Source organism: Hylobates moloch, unplaced genomic scaffold, assembly GCF_009828535.3.
Source record: "Hylobates moloch isolate HMO894 unplaced genomic scaffold, HMol_V3 SCAFFOLD_6, whole genome shotgun sequence".
Taxonomy (NCBI): Eukaryota; Metazoa; Chordata; class Mammalia; order Primates; family Hylobatidae; genus Hylobates; species Hylobates moloch.
This window is the reverse complement of record NW_026652281.1, coordinates 25,543,016-25,554,492: the sequence shown is the minus strand read 5'-3', so window position 1 is coordinate 25,554,492 and position 11,477 is coordinate 25,543,016. Positions and strand designations below refer to the sequence as shown.

The window sequence follows — 11,477 nt, the reverse complement described above, 5'->3', positions numbered from 1 at the left end:
CCCAAAAGATAGAGGTGAAAATGAACCGACAGAAAGAAAAGCAATTTGGAGAAATCAGAAGCTATGCAGAAAGAAGAAAATTAAATGAAACAAAACCCCAAAAAGGTCATTAATATTTACAGAATGTCAAGAGAAGATACTACATTTAGGTAACAAATGTTTTTAACCAAAAAACAAAACAAAAACATAGTAAGTTTCAAAGAACAAAAATTAATTTTTAGAAATTGAAAGCATAATAGCAAAAATGTTGTGGTTGGAATGTAAAATACTGAAAAAGCAAGTTGAATAAATCTTTCGGAAAACAGAGAAAAAAGGCAAATGGAAACTACAAGATAAAAGATAATAAAATTGTATAACGAGTACAGAAGTTCCAATAATAGCAGTTTTTCTTTCTTTTTTCTTTTTTACAAAGTGAACATAGAAAAAGGAGTGGAAGAAAGTATAAGAAAGTACTTTAAAAAAAAAATCCCAGAACTGAAGAACATGACTTGACTTAATTGGCCCATGAGGTGTCAAGCATCATGAATTAAAGTGACCCACACCAAAACATATCAATTTAAAATTTTGAAATAAGGAGAAGATTCTATAAGTTACAAAAAAGGATAAACAAAACAAGTCACATACAAAGGATCAAGGGTCAGAATGGTTTCAGACTTCTCAACTGCATCACTAGAAGCTAAGAGACAGTGGTGGAATGACTGCAAATTCTGAAGGAATTATTCCCAGCCTACAATTCATTACCAGTCACGATATTTATCTAGTATAGAAAAAAAGAGGCATTTTTCAGACTTGAAAGCTCTAAAAACTATTACCTGCCCTGCACCTTTTCTTAGGAAGCTTCTGGAGGCTGTACCTTGCGAAAGCAAGGGAGTAAATAAACCAAGAAAGACTAAGACACGGTATATGGTAGCAGGAAGCTTGAACATGGGAGTATGGTAACAGGAATCCTTGGTATAATTGGGAACAGGATGTCAGGGTAACAGTTACACAGCAGGAGAGAGGGAAACCAGTCCTGAGTGGAGCAGTGTGACTCAAGAGATAGACTAGTGCTATTGTGCTGCCCTTTCCACCTCATAATGCTGTTAGAGGCTGTGTCCTACCAACACAAGAGAGTGCACCAAGCAAGAGGAAGACGTGAGACCCCTGAGACAGAGAATCTAAACCCAGAGATGGGCAAAGGCAGTTCAGGGATGACAGCCAAAGGAGGTCTCAAGATGGCAGCTGCCAGTAAGCCTGGTAGTAATAAGCTTAGACAGAAGGATAGAAGGAGAGTGGAGTCCTCTAGAAGGGCATCTTTTTAAAACAATTATATGTATCTATACATACAGAAATACATCTGATAGATTAGCTGGATGAGATTGGTCTGTGAATGAAATGTTTTAAAAGGTTTTTGGAAGATATAAGAACAATTGATAAGAAACTAGCAAAGAAAGTAAGCAAATGAAAAATCAAGGCAATTATTAACTTCAGGAAAAACAAAGGGTGTACGATGTTGAATATATTTAATCTAAAATTGTACCATATACTGGGAGGATGAAGGAGGTGAAGCAGATGGATGGTAGTGGAAGAAAATGAAATCCTCAGGCCAGGCACCATGGCTTATGTCTGTAATCCCAGCAGTTTGGGAGGCTGAGGCTGGCAGATCACCTGAGGTCAGGAGTTCGAGACCAGCCTGGCCAACATGGTGAAGCTTATGTCTCTAAGCTGTCTCTACTAAAATAAAAAATTAGCTGGGTGTGGTGGCACACACCTGTAATCTCAGCTACTAGAGAGGCTGAAGCAGGAGAATCTCTTGAACCCAGGAGGTGGAGGTTGCAGTGAGCCGAGGTCATGCCACTGCACTCCAGCCTGGGCGACAGAGCAAAACTGTCTCAAAAAGAAAAAGAAAATGAAATCCTCAACTCCCATAATAGAAAGTCAAGTGATATTGTCTAAAACAGAGGACACAAAGACAGCACAATTTTATATTTAGTATTACTATATAGTGTTTAGGAGTGAAGTATGATGTTTGCAGCTTACTTTTAAGGGATATACCAAATGCATGTGTGTATATGATTGTCTATATATATATATATATATATGTTAAAAATTTGTTTATAATGAAGGTTATGGATAACAACATATGACTTAGAAAAATTAACATGTGTAAATGCTACAAACAATACCTCAAAAGTGTTACTCTCTGAAAACAGAGACCAGGAGTGTAGTGAAAGGTGAGTCAGGGATTGGTGATTTTGTGAGAAGCCTTATAGCTGTTACTTTCTAAACTATGACTGTGCCTCACTTAGATTGAAAACAAAATTTTATTTAAAGATGTAAAGAAAAGGGGAAAAAAGGACTCATGGTCCAGCTATATTCTACTAGTAACTAGTTACAGGACCCTGGGCAAACCCTTAACCATAGAGGATAACAGGGTTCTGGACTGTCGTATGAAGAAAGTTCAATTATTTCAAGTTAAAATCATTGATTCTCTGATCAGACACAGACTTATTTATTTTTTCAAACTTTGTCTTTCTTCATTACTTTAAATTTATGAGTCTAAAAGTCCCAAACTATTTCCAGATTATCAAATTGCACTGACTAGAAAGGTAATTTTCAATGGGGATAACTGTAGCTGTTTTATTTCGCAAAAATTTGCACTTGTACTCAGATTTATCTTCCTCACCATTCAACAAGAAAACCTGGTCTTCTGGATTCCTAGTCTCTAACATGGAAAAAAATATGGAGCACGTGGAACAAAAATAGCTTGAATGTAGGATCACTTGGGGAATAATTTGGACTTACACAGTTACACGAAAAATCTCTAAAGTCATATTCACCAGAATTACATCCAAGAACAACGTTTTATTTAGCAACTAACTGAGATGAATAGCAGCTTCAGTAGCCCTAAGCAAAGGCTCTATTCATCAAATTTAAGGACACAGGCAAAGGAAATTGATTCATTTCTGGACCTGATTGAGTTTCCACAGTTAGATGCATTGGAGGGAGACACGACCTGAATGCTCCAATTCTGTGGTTATTGCCTGCATGTAATCTGGTCTGGAGCACCCCACCCTTGTGTCCTCAAGTCCAGCCAGGCTCACCACATGGAAGACACTCTTACCGCCATACTACTTTTGGGATAACCAATGAAATCTTTAACAAAACGTGTGATCTTTCAGCGAAAATACAGCTTACCCTAGGAGACGCCTGTATACATGAAACAGGAGATGCATGACATATTGGAATATCTTATGAAGAGCAGGGCTCAGCTTGGTACCTTGCACTTTGTTGGTGCCCTGTCATGCTTCTTGACTCAAAGGCGTCTTGTTAAATGTATTGTTTGCCACTGTTACAGGATTTATTTTCACCTTCCTCCCCATAATCTTGAGAATCTAGTTGAAGGCCAGAAGATTCTTCTCCCGTGGCATGTTCTCACCACCACTTCCATAGGTCTTTAGAGCCACTTGATCACTGGTTCAATGTCTTAACCAAACTGTTAGAGTCTAAGCTCTGTGAAGGCAAGGGCCAAGTCTGTCTCATTCACACTCCATAAGGCAAGGCCAATAGCGGTTGCTTAGAAAATACTTGTTAGAGGAGCATTCATCCACCCTGCAATCCAGGCTTGGTTCTGGTTTTCAATTGTCAACATCCAGGAGGCTTGCTTGATACTGGGATGCTAGGTTCCTTAGTTAAGTCGTTAACTTGGGTGTTTAGGCCTTGCCCTTAAATTCAGAGGGCACTGGGTTTGAGCCGCAATTTGACCAATTAGCAATGGGACCTCAGACAATTTACTTAAACTCTGTGAGCCTTAGTATCTTCATCTCTAAAAAGGAGGTGATAGCACCTTCTTCACAAGATTTTGGTGATAATTAAATAAGATTTTTATATTTATATATGTGCCAGAACCATATACAAGTGTCTAGGACAGAATCTAGCACATCATAAGTACTCAATAATGTTAGATCTTTTCTGTTTACTACCCAAGCTACTGATGCATATAATTCCTTGGACATAGTAACAAATGGCTGAAAACTATTTTTAATAGTCCCAAAAGACTAATAGAATTATTATATTTACTTACAATAATATTAACTAAAATGTTAAGTTATTTTGGGAAATGTATTAACATATCCCATGCTTGCAAGCAATCTTTCTTGATGCATACACATCTTAGATTAATTAAAAATAGGAAAATGAGCTATTTATATATGTAACTTGGTATATAAAAACCCAGATATGGAGTTCATGAGGTGTCCTTGGTTACTTACGATTCCCAGAAGTCCGTTTTTAAATTTTTTATTTTATTTTAGATTCAGGGGTACATGTGCATGTTTGTTACATGGATGTGTTACATACTGGTGGTGATTGGGCTTCTAGGGTGCCTATTACCCAAATAGTGAACATTGTATCCTACAGATAATTCAACCCTCACTCTCTTTGGTTTTTCCAACCACCTGTTTTGACCCTGGCTTCCAACTCCAGAATAGTGATGGGTTTACAGAATTCTGGGGACTGACGTGTTTGCTACTGGACAATTGTAGTGTGTTTAGTAATAAAACAGAACCAGTATCATAACAATAACATTACATATTCTGAATGGACTGAACTATTATAATTTTGCCTGAAACTCATGACAACTGCATATATTTAGTCTGTGTTTGAGAATTTTATTGCTAATTACCAGATAGTACAAAATGAATAATTTTTACCAAAAAAAAAAAAAAATTTGCCGGGTGCAGTAAGGCTTTGATTATTAGACGGCAAGAATGTTACAGTGGCATGAGATGACTATGATATTATCAAGAAAAATGGATTTATATTTAAATAGTCTAGACTATTTGTAAAATCCTATAAAACCCTCAACTCTCTTGTATTTTACCCTAAAAAATATTTCAAGAAATTATCAGCTAGCATACTTTGGAGAGATAGTATAGAGATATAAAGTCAGAGAAGAGTAACTATTTACCAGTCTCATAAATATGCTATAAAACCCTAATTATTTCATCAGACTTTACTTCTTTGTAACCAAATTTCTGTGAGACTGCTTATGTTATTCAAGAAACAAAGAGAGAAAGAGAAACTTGATCTTTTGTTAGTATTTCCTAACTAAACATTAAGCCATTGCAACCATGGAGTCAGCCCTATTTATGTTTTCTTAAACTAAAGATGTTTTAATATCCCCCCATATTTTTATCATTACTTTGTTGAAAATATTGTGAAAACCTGCTGTATTAGTCCATTTTCACACTGCTGATAAAGACATACCTGAGACTGTGCAATTTACAAAAGAAAGAGGTTTATGGGACTTCAGTTTCACATGGCTGGGGAGGCCTCACAATCATGGCTGAGAGCAAGAAGGAGCAAGTCAAATCTTCCATGGATGGCAGCAGGCAAAGAGAGCTTGTGCAGGGGAACTCCTCTTTTTAAAACCATCAGATCTCACAAGACCCACTCACCATCAAGAGAACAGCATGAGAAAGGCCCACCCCCATAATTCAATCACCTCCCACTGGTTCCCTCCCACAATACATGGGAATTGTGGGAGTTAAATTCAGGATGAGATTTGGGTGGGGACACAGCCAAACCATATCACCTGCTTCAAGGAGAACTTATACACCACAAATACTCATGTGTCACTTGTGCCTGTTGGGCATAGAAAATGACTCACATTTATGTCACTTGTATATAAAGAATTTATGATGTATGTTTTAATCTTCCTTGCCTAAGGTCACTTCTACAATGAGACTTGACATTCTAGAGTAAATTTTTTAAATGCTGCCTTCTTGTCTGAATAAAAGTGATCTATTGTAATCCTTTGATTACAATATATAAATTAAAAATAGAAAGTTGTGGCTGGGTGTTGTTGCTCATGCCTGTAATCCCAGCACTTTGGGAGTCTGAGGCAGGAGGATTGCTTGAGTTTGGAAGTTCAAAACCAGCCTGGGCAACATAGCAAGACCCTGTTTCTACAAATATATATAAAACTAGCCAGATGTGGTGGTGCACATCTGTAGTCCCACCTACTTGGGAGGCTGAGGCAGGAAGATCACTTGAGCTCAGGGGTTCGAGGCTGCAGTAAACCATGATTGGGCCACTGCACTCCAGCCTGGGTGACAGAGTGAGATTGTGTCTCAAGAGAAAATGAACAAAATAGACAGTTGTGAGTAAACTTATCACAACTTGGATCTTGTAGAAGTATGAAAGGGAGCTTTCAGTTTTCTTACTGATTATATATTTTAATGACTATTAGCTCAATAATGATAATATCTAGCATTTTATATCACTTTTACATGACATAATTATGCCAAACAATATCTAATCTTGTTCCTACAATAATCATATGAAGCAAGTGGTACAAATGTTATTAGTCTTGCTTTGCAGGTGAGGAAATTGAGACTTGGAATTTAAATTGCTTGCCCATAGTGAAGTGGCTAATAAGCAGTAACGTCAGGATTCAATCTCTGGTCTTCTTACTCCTAGTTCTTTAATTTTCCCCTTTTTAAAAAAGACTGAGATTACATTCACATAACATAAAATTAACCATTGTAAAGTGTACAATCCAGTGACATTTAGTATATTCACAATATTGTGCATTCATAACCTCTATCTAGCTCCAAAATATTTTCATCATCCCTAAAGAAAACTCCATACCCATTAAATGGTCATCTCCCCATCCCCTTTCTCTGGCCCCTGGTAATCGCAAATCTGCTTTCTGTTTCTATGGTTTTGCCTTTTCTGGATATTTCATAAAAACTGAATTATATAATATGTGACCTTTTGCATCCGGATTCCTTTACTTAGCAGAAGGTTTTCAAGGCTCATCTACACGATAGCATGTATCAGTACTTCATTTCTTTTTATGAGTGAGTAATATTCTATTTTATACATGTGTACGTATCACATGTTCTTTGTCCAGTGATGAACATTTGGATTGTTTCTAGTTTTTGATTATTGTCAACAGTGCTGCTATATACAAGTATTTGAGTGCCTGTTTTTGTTCTTTTGGGTATAGTCCTGGGGTAGAGTTTCTGAGTCATATGGTAATTCTATCTTTAACTTTTTGAGGGACCACAAGCCTGTATTCCATAGTAGCTACACCATTTTACATTCCCACCAGAAATGGATGAGGGTTCCAATTTCTCTAAGGCTCACCAACTTGTTACTTTGCATTTTGTGTGTTTAAAAAATTATAGCCATCCTAGTGCTTGTGAAGTTCTACTCATTGCATTGTAGTTTTGATTTGCATTTCCCTGGTGACTAATGTTGATTATCTTCTCATGTGCTTGTTAGCCACGTGTGTATCTTCTTTAGGGAAAATGTCTATTTAAGCCCTTTGCTCATTTTTTAGTTGGGTTGCTGTATTTCTTTTTTTTTAAAAAGAAATTATATTTTCTCCTCCTAAAATTCCACAGTGTGCCTTTGGAAAATTTACCTTCTTGCTCCATAACTGTATAGTTATGTAAGAAAAATTTAGTTATCACATTCTTGAGATTCTTTGATATTGTAGAGGTGTGTGTGTGTGTGTGTGTGTGTGTGTGTGTGTGTGTGTGGTGTGGTGGGGAGTTATCTTTACCTATGAGTAGATATAGAAATTACCATAGGAGGTGAGTTCCACAGGTGGAGTTGATAACCTAAGATGCAAAGGGTGAGATTATCCATTTGTCCATCATGGTGGTGCTGTCCTTAGGCTGGGGAAGTCGCTCAGATGACAAGCCAGGCTGAATGGCAGGGACAATGGTAGGTGTGAGAATGTGGGCTCTATTTAACCTGGGCCAGGAGGAAGAGGAGTTGTCTGATGTGCTGCCCTGTGTCAGAGAATAAGGTGGCACCTGCTTTGGAGTAAAAGGTAAGATGCAGGTGTCAGTGGGAGTGAGACTAAGGGAGAAAGCCAGACACACTACTAGCTGGAACAACCTCCTTGGCCAGAGAGTATGATCTTGGGCCAGACAATTCTCTAAGGAAGTCTTAATAATTTTTATGGTGTTTGTATTTTGAGTAACAATTTCCTTTTTGTCTGTCTTGGCACTGAGTACTGCTCTTTGTAAAAACTCCAGTCTGTCTCAGGTATGCTAGGGAGAATACAGAAAAGGGTTCTGGGTAATATTTGGTCGTGGGGAGGCAGGATGCTCCCAGAGCCAAGTGAGGGGGTGGCTACAGTGGAAATAAGGATGAGAAGACACCAGAGGAAGGAAGAGATTTCCTCTGGGACCCTCCCTGACATCCTTTATGTTTGGCCCTCAGAAGGTTGGATGTTCTTTTGCAAATGTGACTGGACAATACTTCGAGATGGTAATTTACAGACTTTTCTCTTCCCATATTTCCCCTCTTTGTCTCCTTCCTTTCAATCAGATAGTTGGCAGTCATCCATAATCTCAGGAGAAGACAGCAAACTGGCCAAAAAGCAAAAGCAGATGGTAAGTTACTTGTTTTGTGCTCTAAATGCCTAAATCTTTAGGGACACAATAGATTGTGAGTTTGAACAAAATGTTTGGGAGAGGGAGGAGCTTTCCTCTAAACGTGAAAAAGATCTTCCTGGGTCAGGGTGGGGGAGAATTAAGGAGGTACATGGGTGTGAATGCAGATAGAAGTGGGGGTCCAAAAGGGGCCTTCACCATGCTTTTCAGTAGATCCTGGATGCAGTGAGGCCCCAGGGAGTGAACGGGTGTGTGGGAGGTGCAAGGACAAATGGCCCCTCAAAAACGTTCACGTTCTAATTCTCAGAACTATGTTACCTTATGTGGCAAAAAGAGACTTTATAGATGTGATTACGTGAAAGATCTTGAGGTGGGGAAGTATCCTGGAATTCCCAGATGGGCCTGATGTGATTCCAACGCCCCTTATAAGAGGGAGGCCAGAGAGCAGAATCAGTGAAGGAGTAGTGATGATGCTGCGCTGCTGGCTTGAGGGGTTCCAGCCAAGGAATGCAGGTGGCCTCTAGAGGGTGGGAAAAGTAAGTTAAACAGATTCTCCTCTAGAGCTTCCAGAAGGAAACAGCCCTGCTGACACCTTAATTTTAGCCCATAGGACCCATAAACGAAGTAATCGTTCTTGCACACTGAGCTTGGGGGCTGAAATTCCTACTCTCTACACACCAGTGTTTTCACTTCTGCTTCAGGGGAGGGCATCCACCGTGGGCCACATGCTTTATACATGCTTGTTCTAGTTCATCTTCACAACCCAATAAGGTAATATCCCCATTATCAATTTAATTTATTCCTGAAAATGTGCCTGATAGAGGATTATTGGAATGGGCTTATTCAAAAATAAATTGCCATCAATTTGCTCCAATTACCACCAAACATCTCTCTCTCTTTTCTTTTTTTTTTTTTTTTTTGATGGAGTCTCACTCTGTTGCCCAGGCTGGAGTGCAATGGCATGATCTTGGCTCACTGCAGCCTCCATCTCCTGGGTTCAAGTGATTCTCCTGTCTCAGCCTCCCTAGTAGCTGGGATTATAGGCGCTTACCACCATGCCTGGCTAATTTTTTTTGTATTTTAGTAGAGACGGGGTTTCACCATGTTTGTCAGGCTGGTCTTAACTCCTGACCTCAAATGATCCGCCCACCTCAGCCTCCCAAAGTGCTGGGATTACAGGCGTGAGCTATCGTGCCCAGCCACCATCAAACATCTTAAACATCTATGTAACAATCCACCAAGGATTTCCACATCATATTAAAGTATTCAGGACCCCCATCATCTAATTATTAAACACATCAGTGAGTATTTTGTGGGTATTGTACTATATAGTATTAATACCAATTAAATTTTTCCTCTACACTGTAGAGAATTGTAATGCAGACTAATAACATGCATGTATGTTAAAGATACACAACAAATGCAAATAACACAAACAAAATGCAGTTCTCTACAGAGAATGGCTGAGCTACAACTATGATGTTTTCTATGTCCTCTAGCTTAGGCTCCTGTGTGAAACATAAACTTTTTCTCTGAGAATTCCTTCAAACTTGGGTGATCATATAATTCGTGGTCAAGTTGGGACAGTTTTCATGAGTGAAAGGAGAGCTGTTAATAATTACATTGCAGCCGAGTACAATGGCTCACCTCTGTAATCCTAGCACTTGGGAGGCTGAGGTGAGAGGATAGGAGAGCTGGAGGCCAGAAGTTTGAGACCAGCCTGAGCAACATAGCAAGACCCTTGTCTCTACAAGAAAGAAACAAAAGAAAACAAAAAAACTCACCGGGTGTGGTAGTGTGTGCCTGTAGTCCCAACTACTCAGGAGGCTGAGGTGGGAGGATTGCCTGAGCCCAGGAGTTCTGGGCTGTAGTGCGCTTTGTTGATCGGGTATCCACACTAAGTTCGGCATCAATATGGTGACCTCCAAGGAACAGGGGACCCCCAAGTTGTCTAAGGAGGGGAGAAGCAGCTCAGTTTGGAAACAGAATGGGCCAAAACTCCCGTGCTGATCAGTAGTGGGATTGTGCCTGTGAATAACCATTTCACTCCAGCCTGGGCACCATAGCAAGACTGCATCTCTAAAAAATAAAAAAAATAAAAATACTTAGCCAGATGTGGTGACGTATGCTTGTTGTCCTAGCTACTGGGGAGGCTGAGGAGGGAGGATGGCTTGAGCCCAGGTTATGAGGTTATGGTGCACTATGGTCATGCCAGTGCACTCTAGCCTGGGCGACAGAACGAGACCCTGTCTCTAAACATTAATAATTAATTGATTAATTAATAATTACCTTGGTATAATAGCTGAAACTGGAATTGTCTAGGGCAAAGTGGGATGTTAAGGAATTTGGAAGATTAATATGTCTTTATGCATTTCGCTCTCACCTTGTTTTTGCCAGATCGTAAACTGTGAAGTCTTCTCTTTCTTTTTCCCTAACTTAAAAAAATTTTACATTTTCTAAAATGCAATATATTCTTGTCATTTAAAAAAGCCACGTTTTGTTTTCACCACACACTAGAAAGATTACCTGTGAGACAATGAAAGTGTTAATTCGCTTGATTGCGGTAATCACTTGACAAGGTATACATATATCTGATCATCACATTGTACACCTTAAATATATACAAGTTTTATTTGTCAATTATTCCTCAATAAAACTAGAGGGAAAACCCCACATCTAGCATGAGCCAGATACCTTGTACATTACTTAATTTTCCTGACTTGGTGAAGGACCCTTCCAGATACTGTTGTGCAGTCTACCCTTGACAGTCACTAGACTGTGCATACCTTTGAGCAAGTGCTGCTCCTATTCATCTTGGTGCCCCTGTATCTCAAAGTGCCGGGCACAGAGACGGTACTCAACCACATGTTTGTTGAATGAGGGAACACCATATGTGAGAAAGAGACAAATTTCACCTCCTTTACTAATTGGATGTGCTAATCTACTTTAGAATGTTTCCTTCATCTCTCCAGATTGCCACAGGGAATTACATATTTTTTCCTATTATTGCCTTGGTAGCCTCTGCTGGTACCTGTTCTAGTATGTTAGCATGTGGCTCACTTCTATCTAAAGCTGTGGCTA

At 39.1% G+C, this 11,477-nt stretch overlaps 1 long non-coding RNA gene across 1 annotated transcript; it reads left to right on the top strand.

The window, feature by feature from the left end:
- The first annotated feature begins 1,115 nt into the window (after window positions 1-1,115).
- On the top strand, window positions 1,116-9,121 carry LOC131383737 (uncharacterized). Its single transcript, XR_009213985.1, has 3 exons — window positions 1,116-1,227; window positions 8,332-8,396; window positions 9,000-9,121. It is a non-coding gene; the product is annotated as an uncharacterized LOC131383737 (long non-coding RNA).
- Window positions 9,122-11,477: the final 2,356 nt, after the last annotated feature.